Source organism: Phaenicophaeus curvirostris, chromosome 2, assembly GCF_032191515.1.
Source record: "Phaenicophaeus curvirostris isolate KB17595 chromosome 2, BPBGC_Pcur_1.0, whole genome shotgun sequence".
Taxonomy (NCBI): Eukaryota; Metazoa; Chordata; class Aves; order Cuculiformes; family Cuculidae; genus Phaenicophaeus; species Phaenicophaeus curvirostris.
In genome coordinates this window covers 91,371,496-91,389,859 of record NC_091393.1, presented here as the reverse complement: position 1 = coordinate 91,389,859, position 18,364 = coordinate 91,371,496, and the positions used below count along the sequence as shown (strand labels likewise).

General features: G+C 38.0%; 1 protein-coding gene across 1 annotated transcript in view; it reads left to right on the top strand.

The window, feature by feature from the left end:
• SYT14 (synaptotagmin 14) overlaps positions 1–15,596 on the top strand; it is a 100,514-nt gene extending 84,918 nt beyond the window's left edge. The window contains exons 8-9 of the transcript XR_011337059.1: positions 6,891–7,021; positions 15,480–15,596. The gene's annotated coding sequence lies outside the window, so the exon portion shown is untranslated. The remainder of the gene's footprint in view (positions 1–6,890; positions 7,022–15,479) is intronic.
• Positions 15,597–18,364: the final 2,768 nt, after the last annotated feature.

Here is an 18,364-nt window from a genome sequence, read left to right as displayed (position 1 = left end):
TTCTTATTGCTTTCTGCAAATTTATACTTTTGTATTTGAAATCTGCCTTTAAATACTTTTTTTTTGAAACCCTGCATAAGGGCTTATACATACAGTGTGGTTTTGTGCATTCAGCTAGGTCTTAAGCATGAAACACAGTTTCTAAAGAACAATGTATCAGGAACAAATTAGAGGCATTTGCGTTTCCCTCAGAGTTGTCTGCTTTCGTTTTCATAGCTTTTTGTTGTTCAGAATTACAGAAAGTACTTGGAAGAGTTTGTCAAATTACTTTTCTGTATGCCGATATACCATGTAGAGATTATAGTTCTTGAATTGAATCTGTTTCCTATCAGTGTAGCCTTAAATAATTACAGAACAGTGACGTTCGCACAGATTCTATTCTTGAAAATATTGCATCCTTTCTGTATATGATCTATTTGGCTTAATGTTTAGAACATTTCACGTAGGTCTTCTTAAAGTATTATAAACACAAAAAGGTTGGTTAGTTCCTTTCTGTGGTGAGGGCAAGATTCTGAAGGGCAATACAGGCAAGCATAAAATCATTGAACAGAAGGATGAGAAGTTGTACACCATCTACAGGACATTGCTGTCTTGCACAAACAGGGAAGCAAGTTCTTCAAGTCAATTCTTTTTACTCATTCAGCCAGGTGGGCAGAACAAGTGTGCTGGTAAGATTCAAAGCTTGTTTCCTGTGGTGCTGCCTCATGCCCCTCATACTTAAGACATCCACATTGTAACCACACAGTGAGGTCTGACTGCAAAGGCTGAAATTAGGAAGGGTGTAAATTCTGCTGTTGGGGAAATATGACATAATTTCTAACTTGAAGTGAAATTCTCTAACCTCATTAGTAAAATGAATTTCAAAATATGATGAGTTCTTGGAGTACATATATACATACACTCTTACAGGAGCTGAACATTGTTTATCAACTAAGAGAATATTTGAGCTGAAAAATTATTTTCCTGGCATTTAATGTAGGAGATATTTTCATCAATAATTTTTTGCAGCCATTCCTAATGGCAGATGCAGTGCCAGCATGAATACCTTCCAATTTTTCATTCCTTTGGAGCAATTTCTTCTTGTTGTCTAAGATTTGTGTTTGTGTTACTGATTTATTCTCTTTTTTCTCTAATGACTCCCCAGCAAATGGTCTGAGACCCTGAGAAATGGTCTGTGGCAGTCACTAGACTTTAGAAGTCAAGAGCACTCTGCACCTCTTACAGTAAGGTACTGATGCAAAATTTTTGTGACCTGTCCAATACCCCAAGATTTCTGAAATGCAAACCGTAAGATTTAATATAGCAAAGCAGAAGAAGAAAACCCTTTCTTTCTTTGCAGGAGATATTTTAATGTAGGAATTGAATACAGATAACTCTTACACATGCAAGTCCTAACAAAAAGACTGGTAAAATCAGAGAATGAAGTTTGAGGGGAAGCCTTTTGGCCTGAGCTGTTCTGACTTGAAACTAACCCCAGAAAGCCCTTTCATTTAATTCAGAGTTGTATTAGCCCTTTACTTATTCATCATACTTTACTGGAGGAAAAAGAGCTGTCTTGTTTAAAGCAGTCCTTAATATTAAGGCTTGTCACATGTAAGGCAGACTGACTTCCTCCTGAAACTGAATTCTCAGTAAAAGCTAAACATTGATTTAATTCTCCCACTGATGTGCATGCCTGCCTGCCATTAACGTTAATGAGAGGAGCCCATGGGCACCAACAGGAGAACTGACTTGACCCCAAAAGTGTGAAGTGTAATAGGATCGGTAGGTTAGAGCAGTGATCATGGCACCACACCTGCAACCCAGTGAAATGTGATTTCAGTTATGAATGGAAGTAAAAAGCGAATACCCAGAACACTCACAAACTTGTTATTTAATCATTATCTCTTGGTTTTGGTTTTTTTTCATTTCCTCAGCTCCTGAAATATTTTTAAAACCTAATATTAAAAATGTTAAAGTAATCCCCAAACATCTTTTTAACTGGAACATTCAGCAAAGTTTATTGTTAGAACAAGCTATCAGGAATGTTCTGTATTTTGGTCTGTTTAACTAAACTGCCAGATTTTGTAGTGCATCACAGCTGGATTTCAGACTTCTTTGTTCTGATGGTGGTTTTAGAGGAGAAAGTCATGGAAGCGTTTGCTTGTCAGTGTATCAATGCCTGATGAAGAGATGTCATCTGAGAGCGAGAGCATTAAAATAAGAGATGGCTGCATACCGTGGTAGCAACAGTTACTCGGATTCCAGTTTTGGAGCCATGTGGCTCTCGGAGTGCTGTACTCAGAGAAACTGTGATGTTTGAATTGCAGGAGTTTATACATTCGAAGTGGTACAGGTCTGTGTTGGCACTCTGTGGCTTCTAACCTTGTGTATTTTACAAACATAGACAGCATAGATAGATAGTGTTTATTTCCTTATGGTGAGTAGGTACCAACTGGCTTACAGTGACATGGATTAGTTTAGCCTTAAGAACTTATCACTGCCGCTCCTTAAGTTCAAGCAGGGTTTCTTCCTTTCTGCAGACTATGCAGAATTCTTATGCACCCAATCTATCTGCTTATATTATTCCTACCTGAATATGGCACAATTATATTAATGCTAGCAAGCTTAGTTCATATGTAACGTGGTGTGACTAAATTAATTGATCACATACCTGATGGATTATTTTTTTCTGTGCAGGCTTCTGCTAGTATAATATGGAGATAAGATCCTTATGCAGAGGGTTGTGCCAGGAGTCAGGAAAGTGGGTAGTATTGCTCCTGTAGGAATGAAGACAAGGAAACAGCTCTGCCCAGAAAACAGGTGAGGCTAGCCTAATAGCAAGAAGAATTCATTCACTTCCTTAGAAGCATCTACTAATAGAGCTCGTATAAAGCCTCCAAAAGTTGCCTGTCTCCAAGGACCCTACTTGGGAGAGCAGAAGCAGTAATACCATACCATTGAAGGAATACCTCATGGACATTCAGGGATGTAATTAATGTCATTTTTTCGCTTATATCTGAGGACAGGAGTCTTGCCCATTGTATCATGTGGACAGCCGCTGCATGCCGAGGGTCTAAAGTGGATTGCTTTATAACTTTTGGTTCATTTCTGAAGCTTGAGTTTGAATGAATCTACAGAATTAACTAGAGGCATTATTATAGCTTTGAGATGTATCTGTAGACCATAGAGCATGCAAGGAGCAGGTCTTGGAACAAGTTTTGATAGATTTTCCAAATGGCTTATTATGACATTTTAAGAAAATTTCTAAGGAGTTGAATGTGTTAGAGAAGACAAAAAAGGAGCTAGAGCAATGGTCTTTTCTTACTGTACAGCTAGTTTGCTCTCCTTTCCAGTAAACCACAAGGTTCATTAGTGCTAAGTACTGTTTCATTTACGATAACTGTTTTTAATGTGATTTTCATGACAAGGTGTAATTAGTGAAACCTTTTATTCAATTTTTCCCTTTTGATTTTTGTAAGGAGATCTTTCTCCTTATATAGTATATATACTTTCTTACAGAGCTTTCTTACCTATTTTTATATAAGATGATTTAAAAACGTAAAATGAAATGCTCTATGAGCAAGCTTTATCACTGTTACACAATCTAAAGTGCTAATATAATTACTAAGGGCCTGAACCTACTGCCTTTTTACTCACTCAGGTCCTGGTTCAACCACGTCTTTCATGGTGTGTAGTACCTTTCCCCAAAAGCAATTCCATCTGTTTATCCAGGATAACTCCAAGAAAGGTACTAATAACATGAATAACAGTGGTAAAACTGAGCCTCCTCTTCATTTTAGCGGGACATCTGTCATGAGTAAAGGCTGCTGGCTCTGTCCCAAAATTGTAGTTATAGATTATAGTTCCCTTGTTCTTCAGTAATTTTGAACTTGTTTTCTGGTGACTATAAACTAACAACTGATCTTAGTTAATACAAATATTGAATCGTGCTGTTATCAGCAAGATTATTAAAATGTGTTTCACATTTTAATTCATTCTTTCATTGGAATATAAGGAATTGGATTTGTGAAGCATTCTGTTGCATAGAGATAGCACACATTCACTGCATTTTTAAAAAGTATGAAATACACAGTATGTAGCATTTTCTTGCATACTTTTATACTGCCTGTATGCCACCGACACACTCGGTGCCTTCTTTCTTTTGTATAAAACTAATACGTAGAGAAACTAAAGTTATGGTGTGTAAGCAATGTCACTGCAACAGAAGAGATACCTTAACCTGATAATTCCTAGTACAGGAGGTTTCAAATGGCAGTTCAGATTAACACAATGCACTTATTTGAGTTTGACATTTTCCCTTTTCCTTCCTTGTCCACCTCCTTTCCAAGAAACCTCCCCATATGACTGTTTATTCTTAACTGATTCCTGTGTCTGATATAAGTCACATGGTGTTAACCAAAGAACCAAGTCTGTTTCTAATTCTTTGGACAAATAATGTTTGGACTTGCTGTTACCTACGGATGGAAATGATATAATCGATCTCTTTGAACAAATGTAAAATAAGCTTCTGTAAATGTGACTCACACCTGAGATTTCAAGATACCTCCTTTCTGACTGGTTGTGCGTTATTGTATCAGTAGCAAAGTGAATTGTATTTCTAAGTGCATTTTAATTGAAATCCCATCACAAGCAAAGGTATAAGTGAGTCAGTGCTGTCAAATTAGCTTGTTTTATCCACTTTATAACTCTATCTGAAGTGGGCAATTTTGAGAACAGATTTGGCTTTTCTTTGTCTGAAGTCCTGATATTATATAATAATTGTCTAGTGTATACTGGTCTTACAGAAACAGACTCATGCTGCATTGTATGTACATTTCCTACCAGTATCCCTTCATTGTATAATTTATGTAATATAATACAGTTTTCAACTACTGTTTCACCTTGAAATTCCTTAAATTTCAGTGCATGTATAGCCTTAAACATTTAATACACCAAGCACAGTTTTAAAGGGAGTAGGTTATGTTTGAAAGTCTTGTTTGACACAGAAATCAGAGAATTATTTTTATATATCAGTTGAAGATTGTAGAAAATGGGTATATTGCAGTCATGTTATCAACCATGCTCCTAATTATATGCGTTTTTAGAAAAGCACTTTTGCTGAAGCTTTTAGAGATGAAATATCAGTGCTCATTTTCTTTACAGCATTTGATTTTTTTTCTAATACTTCCATTTCTTTACAGAACCTTGGAGCCCCTAACTAATGTCCATGACTGGTTTCACCCCTATTTTCAGAATTTCTTGAGCTTCTTTTGTTTCCTGCTACATTTTAAATTGAAAAGTAGTAATTAAAATTCTTAATTTTTTTTTTACATTTTGACAATAACATAATTAGAGCAAATGACTGTTTGCAACTCTTTATGCAATTTATTAAAGTCTTTGGACTTTGAAACTCTCATTATAATCCAGATGAAGACATATGTTTCATGGTATTACGGTCCACAGCAGGTGAAAATGGCAATTCTGGCAATGAATGTGCAGATCTGCATATTGGGTGTCAGATTGTAAATCCCCAGAGGGATTTATAATTAAATGTCACATAGTATCTAGAGTATCTCCAATCGTGTGTTGTCAGATACTTGTTGGGGCTTTTTTCTTTATTATTGCCTAGCAAAATTCTACTTCTATCATTTTGTGCTACTGTATATTAACCTCAAGGGTTTCCAGTGTGCAAGATTAGTTTAATATTGTCAGTTCTCTTTTTTTATAAAAAGCTGGACTTTCAGCATACACATCCCATTACTATTCTGATTTTGGGGAGAGGCAGAATGACATCAGCTGTTTTTAGTTATGTTTACCTGTACAGCACAGGTAACTTTAACACCATGTTAGTTTGACTAAAATGTGCTGTAGTATATTTTCAAACCATTGATCTGTCACAACATTAAAATAGTCATTTTGCATACCTGAAGCTTTGCAGCTGTGGATTTGTGGTTTTGTTTGCTCTATTTGTATTGATTTCTCTGTGAAATGTATTTTTGTCAGTTTGAGGACTAGAATGGGTATCCTTTGGTTATTTCAAAGTATTTTCTGTACGTGGAATCAGCTTTTTGCATGTAAACTTAATTGCTGGAAAAGTATTTGAAAAAAAAGGAAAAATCACTTTTAAAACCAGTTGTTGTCGCTTTCTTTTGGAATTCATTGCATCATAAACAAATGTTATAGACTTCACTGTTTAGAAGATAGTAACACTTGGTCAACCATTTGAACTGCCGTCTGCATTAAAAGAGGAGAACAACTTATTTTGGCAAGCTAACTAATCCTAGCCTTAACACACTCTTTGGCTCCATTTCCAAATTTACAATATTTCCCCAATTCCCTTTCTATTCCTCGCAGTCTTTGTTGATGTCACAAATATTCTACTTAGAGAACTTTAAATTAACCAGCGTGATAATGTTCTGACAAATATGATGTGTATACTGGCAAATAAAGACACACTCAGGTTCTGCTTGGTTTTATACAGTTTTATTCTGGGGTCATCTGTTAATCTCTCTGCTTCTTTGTCCCACATATATTTCTCATAGAAGATCTCATCTTACATATTTATGCTTAGCTTCCACTTTCTAAGGAATAAGTAGGCTGAAATAATTGATGTTTGATTTAAACATGAAAGAACGTTTTCTGTAAGTAACAATTATAATTTTACTGTGACCTAGCTTAGATCTTCTATACTACCCTCTAATGATTTTTGTGGTACATATTAGAAAAAAGCTTTCTGGGTTTTCATGGCAGCTGAGCTTTAGGTTGTGCCTGAATATATGTAAGTTTTAATACTTATTAGCATACATGAAAAAAAGAATTGTCACAACAATTAAAGCATTTTTTTCTTATCCTAAAGATAGGAATACTTAGTTAAAAAAAACTTGTATCATTTCTTCCCATTTCTGCAGATGAAAGGAGTGTAGACTTTCACCAGATGGAAGTGGAGAGAGGGGTGCGTATCTTTGCTATATGATCCAGATCATCTGGGCCCACCCTTGTCACCTGTGCAAATTCTAAGACTTCTACAAATAAGGACATGGTACTTGCTACTGTTAAGGCTGTCATTTTCAAAAGGCTGTACACTTAAAAATAACTTGTCATTCCATATGGAAACTGGTACGTACGCGATACTTGAGAAACTTTGAGAGGAGCACTTACATTGTGGCCATATTCTTTAGATGTCACAAGACATTTGATACCCTCGTCTTTCAGAAAAAACCCTCCCACAAATGTTTTTCTCCAGATTATGATAGATCTGTTAAAAAGTGATAGTATGAATTATTAGATATTTGTTTTAAAAGTGAGGATTTATGAAGCTGTGAAAACCTGACAGAATAACTGAAATAGGTATGTTACCTTTATGGTGATAGTTATTCACCAATTATGAACAGCCATTTTCTACTCAAAGATCATAGAAAAATAGTGAATACACCTGTGAATCAAATTCAGCTTTCAAGTACATGCATGACACCTTTCAGTCACCCATGTTCCGTGCTTGTAGCTGAGCAGAATTATATGTAGTGCCCATAGTTGTTAAACAGTTTGTTATGCAACAGTAATTGCTTCAGACCAGTACAGCCAAGTTAGATCACTTCTATGCAGATACACCTTTACTTGTCAAAGGTTTTCTCTGAATAGTTGTGTTTGTGTGGCAAATTCCACACTAGATAGTATTTAAAATCCCTTTGAATTAACTAATTACTTGTTTCCAAAAACTCCTGTGGGTAAGGGCTATTTAGCATTTTTCCTGCTGAAATTTGTAGCATGCATTTTCTTTCTGTACTATTTGTTTTTAATAGTCCAGCAGTGCAGTTCTAATTTAGTGTTTGATTCATATGAGATGTTTCATTTTACTTGTAAATTACTTCCCCCAAATTAATGAGACCATTAATAAGGTATTTTGTTACCTCCTAATCATTTTGGGTAGCTACATTTCAGCACAGGGATTCTAAAAAACAAATTTGCTGTTGTATCAGCATTAGAATAGGAAGACTAAGAGGAAGCAAAAGATGCAGAAACAAAATAAACTCTTACCAAGTAAGATCATGTAACAAATCAGCTGGGCTTTAGATAAATGTTTTGTTACTGAATTCAAAACCTATTAGGTCTGTGTGTTCTCAGTGTAGTTTACACTGTTTTCCGCTTAATAAGAAGCCTTACGTTTCATCTTATTAATAATGAAAACCCTTTTGTCAAATTGTGTAAGATAGTGTTGAACTAATATGTATATTTTAGAGGCAGAAGAAAGTCATAGCCTTCCATATGGTTTCATTGCATTATGCAAAAATGACATTCTGCTTTTAATTTTGCTAATATGGAAACTTCAAATCGTCTTTCATTCCTGCCTAATAAAGTCCTGATTTCAAGAACTGAGCTGAAGATAGTTCAATCTCTATACCCCACTATTTACAATTAAAGGTTAACTGAAAACAGAAATTCAGAATACCAGGCCAATGCAACTTTATAAATGTAAGGAATAAGAGTACAAAAACCAGTAATGAGTCAATAATCAAATCTTAAGATATATTCTGTCATGTCATTTCTTGTTGCAGTGGTTCAACAGCTGAGAAAGGCAGCAGGCTCAAACATGCCAAGGGATACCAGATTTGTATCCTATTTGTTTATTGAAATACGCATTTTCCATGATATCATAGCATTTACATCTGCCTACACAGAGACCTAAAGTACCAATAGTCTAAAATGTCAGTCACACAAGCCTTCGCTAATTAATGTCTTCAACACAAAATGTCTGACGTTCTTAGTAAATTAGGGAAATATAGAACGTAGAGATCATTCATATTTATATTTTTTTAAAAAAAAAAAGGCGGGGGGAAGGAATAAGAAAAGGCATTTAATCAGCTATTTTAAAAAGCTCCAAATTGGTCAGCTAGGCTAAAGGTCATGAAAATGTAACTAGATCTAAGCGTTAGTGGCAAGTCCTCACACAAGCTTGTTGCAGGTATCTGAGACAGCGTAAATGAGTTCGGAGCACACGATCCAGGCCAATAGGCTAAGGAATAGCATTACCCATTCAGCCTTCACCATCTGTTATGCATGCAGCCAAGCTGACAGTTGGGATGAAGTCGTCCTCTGTTTCTTTATTTCCATGTGGTTTTTTAGCTGAACTTCACAGAAGGCTTGCCAGTGAATACAAAGTACTGTCATCGACAACACCGGTGTATGTGTTGTAAAGTAGTAGCATTGATTGGTAAATGGCAATCAGGCTGCGTCCACAATCTTCAGCAGATCTGTTAATAAAGCAGAGTGAGGGTTGTGGTGGTATTTGTTGGCTTAAGCATGGGACTGGGAATTGGGAATAGCCATTAGTTCCATGTTTGATGCAGACTGGCTTTATAGCCTTAGCTGAGGCTGGAGAACAAGTCTTAGGAGGAGCAGCTGAGGGGTTGTCTCACCTTGAGAAGAGGAGGCTAAAGGGAGACCTTATTGCTCTCTACAACTACCTAAAAGGAGGTTGCGGAGAGGTGGGTGTTAGTCTCTTCTCCAAAATAACAGGTGATCGGATAAGACGGAATGGCCTGAAGCTGCATCAGGGGAAGTTTAGTTTGGACATTAGGAAAAATTTCTTCACAGGAAGGTTTATCAAGCACTGGAACAGGCTGCCCAAGGAGGTGGTTGGGTCACCATCCCTGGAGATGTTTAAAAGGCAGGTAGATGAGATGTTTGAGGATATGATTTAGTAGTGGACAGGTATGGTTTGAGGTTATGATCTCAAAGGTCTTTTCCAACATAATGATTCTATGCCAAATATGTATGGTGAATACCTCAGTTATGCAGTCTTTTTGTGATTTTTGCTATCAGCAAGTCATTGAAGGATCAGGATAAATCCCAAGAAGATTTTAAAAACTATTCCCGTGGGTTCGGTGCCCCAACATGACTGAATTGGAGACTAAATGAGTGCTAGAGCCAGCGCAAGGAGAGGAGTGGAAGTGCACAGCTGGACCAGAGCTGTCCTTTCCCTGGCAATCCACATTATGATGCTGAAACTATTACCTGAGAAAACTATTATTAATACGGAGGCATTTTATATTGCTGACTGTTGCCCGTCAGGACTCTATCCAACCACTTCTCATCCTGTTCTGAAATAATCTTGTAATATTTGTTGGATGTGAAATTCATAGGGACGGGCAGAAATTATTCTGAATACTTTTCCAACACCATAAGAGTCATTTTGATGGGATAGAAATTGCAACTTGGTTCTGGTATAACGCATCCTTTCAAAAGAATTAGAAAATATATAGCAATGTCATTACTTAAAATTATGTACATTTAATGTGTTTGGTGGTGTTATTTCGGGGGTTCTCCTAAACCTCCAACAACACTCCCTCTCTTTTTTTTCCCTTCCTCCATCCCCACAATAGTTGTTGTACAGCAGGACTTACTTCAAGGACATAGGTTGTCTTTGTTAACTGACACGAGTCACTGTAGAAGAATTGCCGCTGTCAGTGCTTGGACCCCAGGGAGCCCTTTGAGAGGAAGGGAGGTGGTGTGTGACATACATAGAATCATAAAATCATAGAATAACCAGCTTGGAAGAGACCCACCGGATCATCGAGTCCAACCGTTCCCATCAAACACTAAACCACACCCCTCAGCACCTCGTCCACCCGTGCCTTAAACACCTCCAGGGAAGGTGAATCAACCACCTCCCTGGGTAGCCTGTTTCAGTGCCCAATGACCCCTTCTGTGAAAATTTTTTTCCTAATGTCCAGCCTAAATCTCCCTTGGCGGATCTTGAGGCCATTCCCTCTTGTCCTGTCCCCTGTCACCTGGGAGAAGAGGCCATCACCCTCCTCTCTACAACCTCCTTTCAGGTAGTTGTAGAGAGCAATGAGGTCTCCCCTCAGCCTCCTCTTCTCCAGGCTAAACAACCCCAGCTCTCTCAGCCGTTCCTCATAAGGCCTGTTCTCCAGCCCCTTCACCAGCTTCGTTGCTCTTCTCTGGACTCGCTCCAGAGCCTCAACATCCTTCTTGTGGTGAGGGGCCCAGAACTGAACACAGTATTCAAGGAGCACCAGCACCACTAGGAAGCTAAGAGTTCACAATTGCTGATTGAAAGGTGATTTGAAAGCAGGCATTTCCAGGATCTAAGGATGCTGATACCCAAACCACCACACATCTTGCACAGATTTGCTCCTCCAACTTCTTTCTTGGCTTTTCCATGGAATGGAAATGGAAATCTGCCCTTAGGCAAGCCTTTCACTGGCAGAAATACTTCGAGGAATTGTTCTGCTCTGTGTGCATATCTCACCCTCTCTAATTATGCATAATATTTCACTGAAAGCTTTCTCAAAAGGTAGACATGCAGCATAAGATCTATTACATCAACAGCCTGAAATACAGAATACACTTAAACTGTTAATTGTAATTCTGGGCAATCCAAATTAAGCATTCCCAGTAAATGCTGCAATCAAAAGAACAAAGGCTGTAAAATGATTCAATGAATTTATACTCCATGTAACCACTGGATGATAAACATTTCTGCCTTGTACAGAAATGTAATTTATGCGAGGGGTGGATCTGAAAACATGTTAATGCATCATGGTGGTCTGCAGTTAGTTCTTCAGCCTTTGCTGGTATCCACTAACTTCATCTGTCAGTGGATTTCTCAGCAAGTTATGACACATGATCTTAGCTGGTTTCTTTCTTGATACAGTGTGGAGCTATGCTTTTCACTTTAATATTTCCTTTTATAAGTGCATATGGAAACATTTAACAAACACTAATTGTAGTATATAGTCCTGTGTCAAGTCAGTGTATTGATATCCTTAACCAAACCCTGAAAGGAGCCAGTTTGAAGATGAAACCCAGAAAGCTCTTAGCAGTTCAAGTCACTGCTGCACACCAGTTTAAAGGAGGAGACAAATACATCAATCCTAATTTAACTGGAGAATTTTCAGGTAGACAGTAATCAAGTTGGAATTTGGCCAAAGCCTTGAGGTTAAAGAACCAGTTCTTGTGAAATTGGGGAATCCTTAATGAATGCAAACAATTGAGATCACAGTTTCGTCTCTTCTGCGAGGGACAGCAGAAAATGCTTATATTCCTCCAGAAATACTATGCTGCCTGTAGTCAGACTGTGGCATTGAAAAAAAAATATACTACCTTCTGAAACACCAGAACCATTTTATCATCAACAGAGATCAAATGCAAATCACAATGTATTGACCTGTAGGAGGAGTAGCTGGCCCGTGTATTTTAGTAATAATCCTTACATCAATACTGAGGAATAGCCACGAAACAACTAAAGGATCCTGAATTCAGTTGAATTGAACTACATTGAATTCAAATAAGTTGGTTTTTGGTTTTTTTATTGTCTCAAATTCTTGCTGATTTGCAAAATAATTTCAAACAAGTTTATTAAGCTCTTCAGACAGACTGATCAAGGTCTTTTTTTCCACACTTAGATATTTCCATATCCATCATTTCTTCTGTATTTTTTAGATATTTATTTCTGAATATAGCTAATGGTTAGAAAAAAAGAAACATGACTGAAGAGTCCTTGGCAGCATAAAAATTAAGGAAAATTGATGCTTTACAGGTACTTAGAATTGCTTGCCTTTTAAGTTCTTTAGGTGAAAAGAATTGTGTCAGCTTGCTGAAACGCAAAATGTAAGTTACTGCCTGCACTGAGGGCATTATATTTTGTTATTTTAAACAACCTTTAGTGTGTGATATAATGCTTCATCAGCTGCAAGTCCCTTTAAAAGCACCAGCCTCTAAAATGCATATGAAGGTATTTACTTCAGAGATTAAAAAAAAAAAACAAACAAAAAACCAAATCCAAAACAAGTTAAACTTTACATGAGTGCTTAAACCTTTCAATATGGAATCTGAAATGCTGATGCATTAAGCTGCCTTGCACCAGGCTGGCCCCAGAGCAGCAACGACAGGTAACTAGCTTGGTCACTTTCATTCCTGAGAATGAGAGAAGAGCAATCCATTAATTTAGATTATTTTAATGCTATCTGTTAAAGCTAAAATCTTGCTAAACTATTAGAGATAATGGTTTGTTTGTTCCTTCTTTAACTATGCATTTACTTTTGCTTTTAACCTCATAGAGGGCGTGCACTTCCTAGTACTCAGACACAGAAGGGCCTGACATTCCAAATACCTGCAACTATTAAAAAACCTAAAGTTTACACCTGTGTGTGGAATTGCTGAAGTGGTACCAGATGAATCAGACTTGGGCCAGCTGGTACCCTGCTTCAGAGTACAGTTCTCTCGGTGGCCCTGAGAGAACCCCAATTCTAAAATCTGCATTCAAATTTAAGTATTTAATTTCAGGCTTTTATTAAAGTGATTACTTTATTTGTGCAAGTTTACTTTCAAACATAATATGTGTTCTGTATTACCCAAATCAGATTTCGGGGGACAAAATCAACTATATTTAAAAAGATATGCCTATGTAAACTGAGTAACAAAATTAATTTCAGTGCCCTGCCTGAGATTCTCTGTATTCCCCTAATGCTTTCCTCTCCAGCCTTCATACTTGGAAAAAACAGAGAGCAAAACCTGGATGAATGGTACATTCCTTCAAGATGGCATGGACTTGGAATCCAACTAAATAATAGTCTTGCTTTCATATTTGATTTTTGGTTTGGATTGTTCAAGGATATTTATCCTCTCTTGGAATAATTTTGCTTTGGAATAATTTCAGACAACAAACAGTCTACGGTTTAACTTACTGTGACCCACTCTGGCTCCCAGAATAATTTCTCCTACCAATTTATTTCTCAATTGTTGGTTATGCCCTGCTGTTTTTTAACTCCTTTTGTGCCCCTTGGATTAGTAACTGCTGCCTAGGTATTTTTCTTGAGGACCTTTTATTTCTGATTTACTGTGCTCCTTTAAGTGAAGAAATTGCTCTCATTGCTGTAAAGCAGTAGAATGCTGTTAATGCTTTTTGAGAGCAGAACCACACACAGGAGGCTCATATAATTTACTTTGTAATTGAATGGTACATTTCTCAGCATCCAGATAGCTGTTGGGATTTCTTTTTTTAAGATGATATATCATTCAGAGGTTAAAATGTATTCCTTTTAAAGACAACTGGGGCGTGTTTCCCTAGCTCATAATAATAAATTGCTTGAGCTGACTATCGCCAGAAAAAGTGCCCTTCCAGTTCTGTGTAATCCTCTGGTAACCTTGCGCAAACTTCTCCCAGGCTGTAGCAGAAAGCTGGCACCTTGCTTCTGGCTAGCCTGAAGTTGGGCTGGTGCCTCTCAGAGCTGTACCCTATGATGTTGCTGCAAGCTTGTTTTTGTCTTTGGATTGATTGGATCTTTCTTCTCAGGGCCAGGTTCTGCCAGCTTTATTCAGGCTGAGTAGTCCCACTGTGCTCAGTGAACCTATTCATGGAGTGAGGTGAGCTTGAGGAACTGTTCAGTGGAAGCTGGGCTGGCACTGTCTGATCCTTGGAAGCAGAAAGAGGAAAGTCTTTTCCTTCTGTGAAAAGCAGAAAGCCACGTGTAACAGAGAGGGACAGCAAACAGGAATCCTCTGAGCAGAAGTAGACTTGGGAAGGAAATGAATCTTTAATTCATTATCATGGAGCAGCAGAGTAGCTGGAGCTAAAAAATATTTCGGAGAATTAACATGAGATCTAAATTTTATTTTAGAGTTCATATTGCAATTTCATTGCAATGACAAAAATGAATCAACTGAATAATTGAACTGAAGCTAATCATTATTCAGTTTTCCATGATGGGTTGATACATGGACTGACAGCGAAGTTTTAAAATTCTGTCTTCTTTTAGCAAAAAAAAAAAAAAGTCACTGTTTAGCTCTGGAGTGTATGGTTGAGAGGGATTGGATGTACAGTGTCTCTGCTATTGCTGCTAGAGATGAAGGTGAAAGTACATATAGGCACTGTGGGGTATAAATATATTCTACACAAAGTGAAAATGTAAAGGAATATACAAATGCTTCCCCATATCTTCCTCTTTCTGTTTTGTTTTTTTTTTTTTTAAATTTACAGAATACTGTATTCCACTGAAATGACGAGTATTGCTGCACGGGTTTGTTTAAACTAAAGCAATTGCATGTCCCCAGCCATTACTCATATCAGTTAGAAAACTTCATAAGACTTAGCCTGGGCATCTCTCCAGTCTCTGGAGTTTAGATGTAGTCCAGGACATGCCATATGGATAAACAAGAGGTTTGACACAGCTGTGCAGTAGCTGCTTGGAGGTTTTGCTGCAGGCAAGCAGCAGTGGCTTTGTGTAATTGCCATTGCACCAGATCCTACTTTTAAAATGCTGTCCCTCACACATATCAACACTATCTTCCTTTCTGGGCATTAGACATTATGCAGGTTTGTGACAGAGGAAAGTAAATCCTCTGCCTTAGTGCTGGGCTCAGCATTTGGTTATCTGCACTCCTTTTGCTTGAAGCTGCCTCTGTGGTGGTGGGGGTAATTCCCTGCAGAGAGATGGGTTGCTCTAGCTTGAATATACCTGTGTTTTCTCCTTCTCCAGACCCTTACCTGCTCCTTCTGCCAGAAGCATGCACATGAGACTCTGCCAGGAAACACAGTCCTTCCTGGTCACCAAAAATGTCATCCACGTTGCACTGCACTATCCTTATAAATAGTCCATACTCGCAGCAGCAAAAGTACTCCTGCAAAATGAAACGTTAATAAAGACCAACTTCAGTGACTAAGGAAGAACCACTTGTGTGGATCACAGAGCTATGAGCCCCAGCCTTGATGAGGACACATGCCTCAAAACGGTTCACTAAATGAAAATTAATTCTCAGAGTGACTTCAAGTTGCTGTTGTTCAAGTAAAAAGAATAATCACTTTCTGTAACAAGAGCAAAATAATTGAATACAGATCTTAGCAGAACGTTATTGGTCCAAGCACATTGAAAATGTATATCTCTGATTTTGCAACAACAAATTGTGCAGGGGATTGCTTTTCTTATAAATGCCTGTCGTCTGATTACGTTAACTCTCTGATTACCTCAACTATCTGATTAACTCAGCTGCTTTTGTCACCTCAGTTTTGCCCGTACAAGATTTTTCCCCTCACTCTCCTTGGTTGTGTAATTATTTTATATGATATAAGCACCCTATGTTATTTTTCCCTGGTTCCAAGAAATGACTTTTTACTTAACTATTAAATCAATAGGTTGGATTTAAAATGAAAATTGAGCTTAAAATATTTTCTTTTTTAAAAACTTATTCTTTTTGGGTCTGCATTGGAAACTGAAACATAAATAAAGCCTTTTCAATTTTGATAAAATTGATCTTTTTGTTTGCTTGCTTTTATAGATCATAATGTTGAAGTCTGAAAACAGGGACACCAATAAGGAGACTGAGAAATGAATGGACAAAGTCATGTTAGTAAGAGTCAATCTGAATGCTGTAAGTCTTAAAAAAAAAAAAGACTCCAAAATTCAGTCAATTATGCAGTTCTACATCAAACTATGATATATCCTCTTAACACTGTAGTTTGTAACACTGCCCCAGAAAGCCTGTCTTCGGGGAGATGTCCACAACACTCAGAGGTGAATGACTAATCCACTCCTGCCAAAAGTGTCTTAGCAAATACAGGTCATTTGTGCTGCCTAGTTGCCTTCTGAGCTGTGTCATGCCTAAAAAAATGGGTACTCAACAGCACGGGGATCATAATTTTATAATCGTTATTTAGACATTTCTCTTTTTCCAATGTATTTTATGTGCATTGCAAGTATTTATTGTTTAAAGAAATCATTTTAAAGTGTATTTAAATCACCCCCCTGTGTTCCACAGAAAGGTGGGCTCTCTTCAAGTCCCTTCCTAGCCCCTCAATGCAGGCGTGCTGTGCTGTTGCATCTGGGAGACCTTTCTCCTGTAAGTAAACTCACTCTTCCTAACTTTTACAAAAATACATGAGAGTGATTCCCAGTACCTCTCATGGGGAAGGTGCTTCCTGCTGGTGCCTGCACCCAGATGTTAGGTCAGCACTGTTTCCCCTCATTTGGTCCTTGCAGAGTGCCAAAGTGCAGAAGCAGCAGTGCCCAGGTGGGATCAGATCCTGGCTGGCCTTGCGCAGCTGTGACTGTGCTGGCTGCTTCAGGGAGGTTTCTGGAAAACAGGAAAAGCTGAGCACTGTAACAGGCTGAGAAAGGGCATAGGCCAGTTCATTACAGTGATTTTTTTACTTGTGGCTAACTAAATGTTTATTATCATGTGCTAGTATAATGAATTCATTCTTAGTGATAGGTAATTTCTTCTTCTTTATGAAGTCCATAGATTACAGGATGAAAAGCCTGAGGAGTAGCAAAGCTCTGCTACCTTTTGCCTTTCTTCCCTCTTTCAACCCATGTTTCTGTTTCTCCCCCTCCTTGGCTTGGTGTTCATCCCTCTGCATCTCCTTTCCTGCAGCAGCTGTCACTTCCCAGCTGATCCCTCCTTCTTGTCACTAAAACAACCAGCCGTTCAATTATGAATATTAATATTCACCCACTTACATAGCAGTGAGTAGGGTCTGAGGAGCAATACCTCCCAGCTTGCCATGCCACCCTGCCAGCAGATTCAGGAAGGCAACACCACACCAGTTTATCCTGGTTTTCTTCCCAACCCTGACAGCTGGTTATAACTGGTTGAGCAATGGCTAGAGTTCAGCACAATTCAGATGTCTCAGGCAGTCTATATAAACACCAATCCTACTTAGAGGTTCTGGAAGAAGTGTCTGTTGGGCACTTAGTGAATTATAGGCTTAAGAAAGTACCTGGCAATGCTGGAGGCCTTTAACCAGATGCAAAACTTCTACTAATGCAGCCTTCAGTGTCTTAAGTAGGTACTTGGCTGCCAGTCGGTTTTGGGCATGCTGTAAAGGGACTTTCTAAAAAAAAAACCTGACTCTGGACCAGCATTCCCATTTGTTTCATCTCTTTTTGGAGTGGTTGAATAGGAATTTGCAAAGGAAATAAATAAGGGGACCAGCTTCTTTCACTTAAAAGGCTTGTCTAAGTAGAACCAAGCAACAAAGGAATTCAGTGTAAGGTTTGCAATTTTTGTCGCTCTTGTCTAACCAGATTTACATCGTCAAAAACAAAACAAACAAACAACCCCCCCTAAACCAACATGAGACAGTACGAGTATTTTAGAATGTGTGCATTACAAGTGATACAAATATGCATTTATGATTCAAAATTTTAAACAGCTGAGAAATAAATATGCAAAGTAGATTGTTCTGTTTGCAGATGGTAATCCTGCCACACTGATTTTGCTCAGCTGCCTGATTTTTCAGTGTCTGCATTCCTGGTTCCTGGGGTTCCTGATTAAGAAATAAAATATGAGTCACGGTGCATGGTTACCTTCTGCAAATCTGAAAGGATAACTCAGTGACTGAAAACAGATTATTAGAGGTTGATCC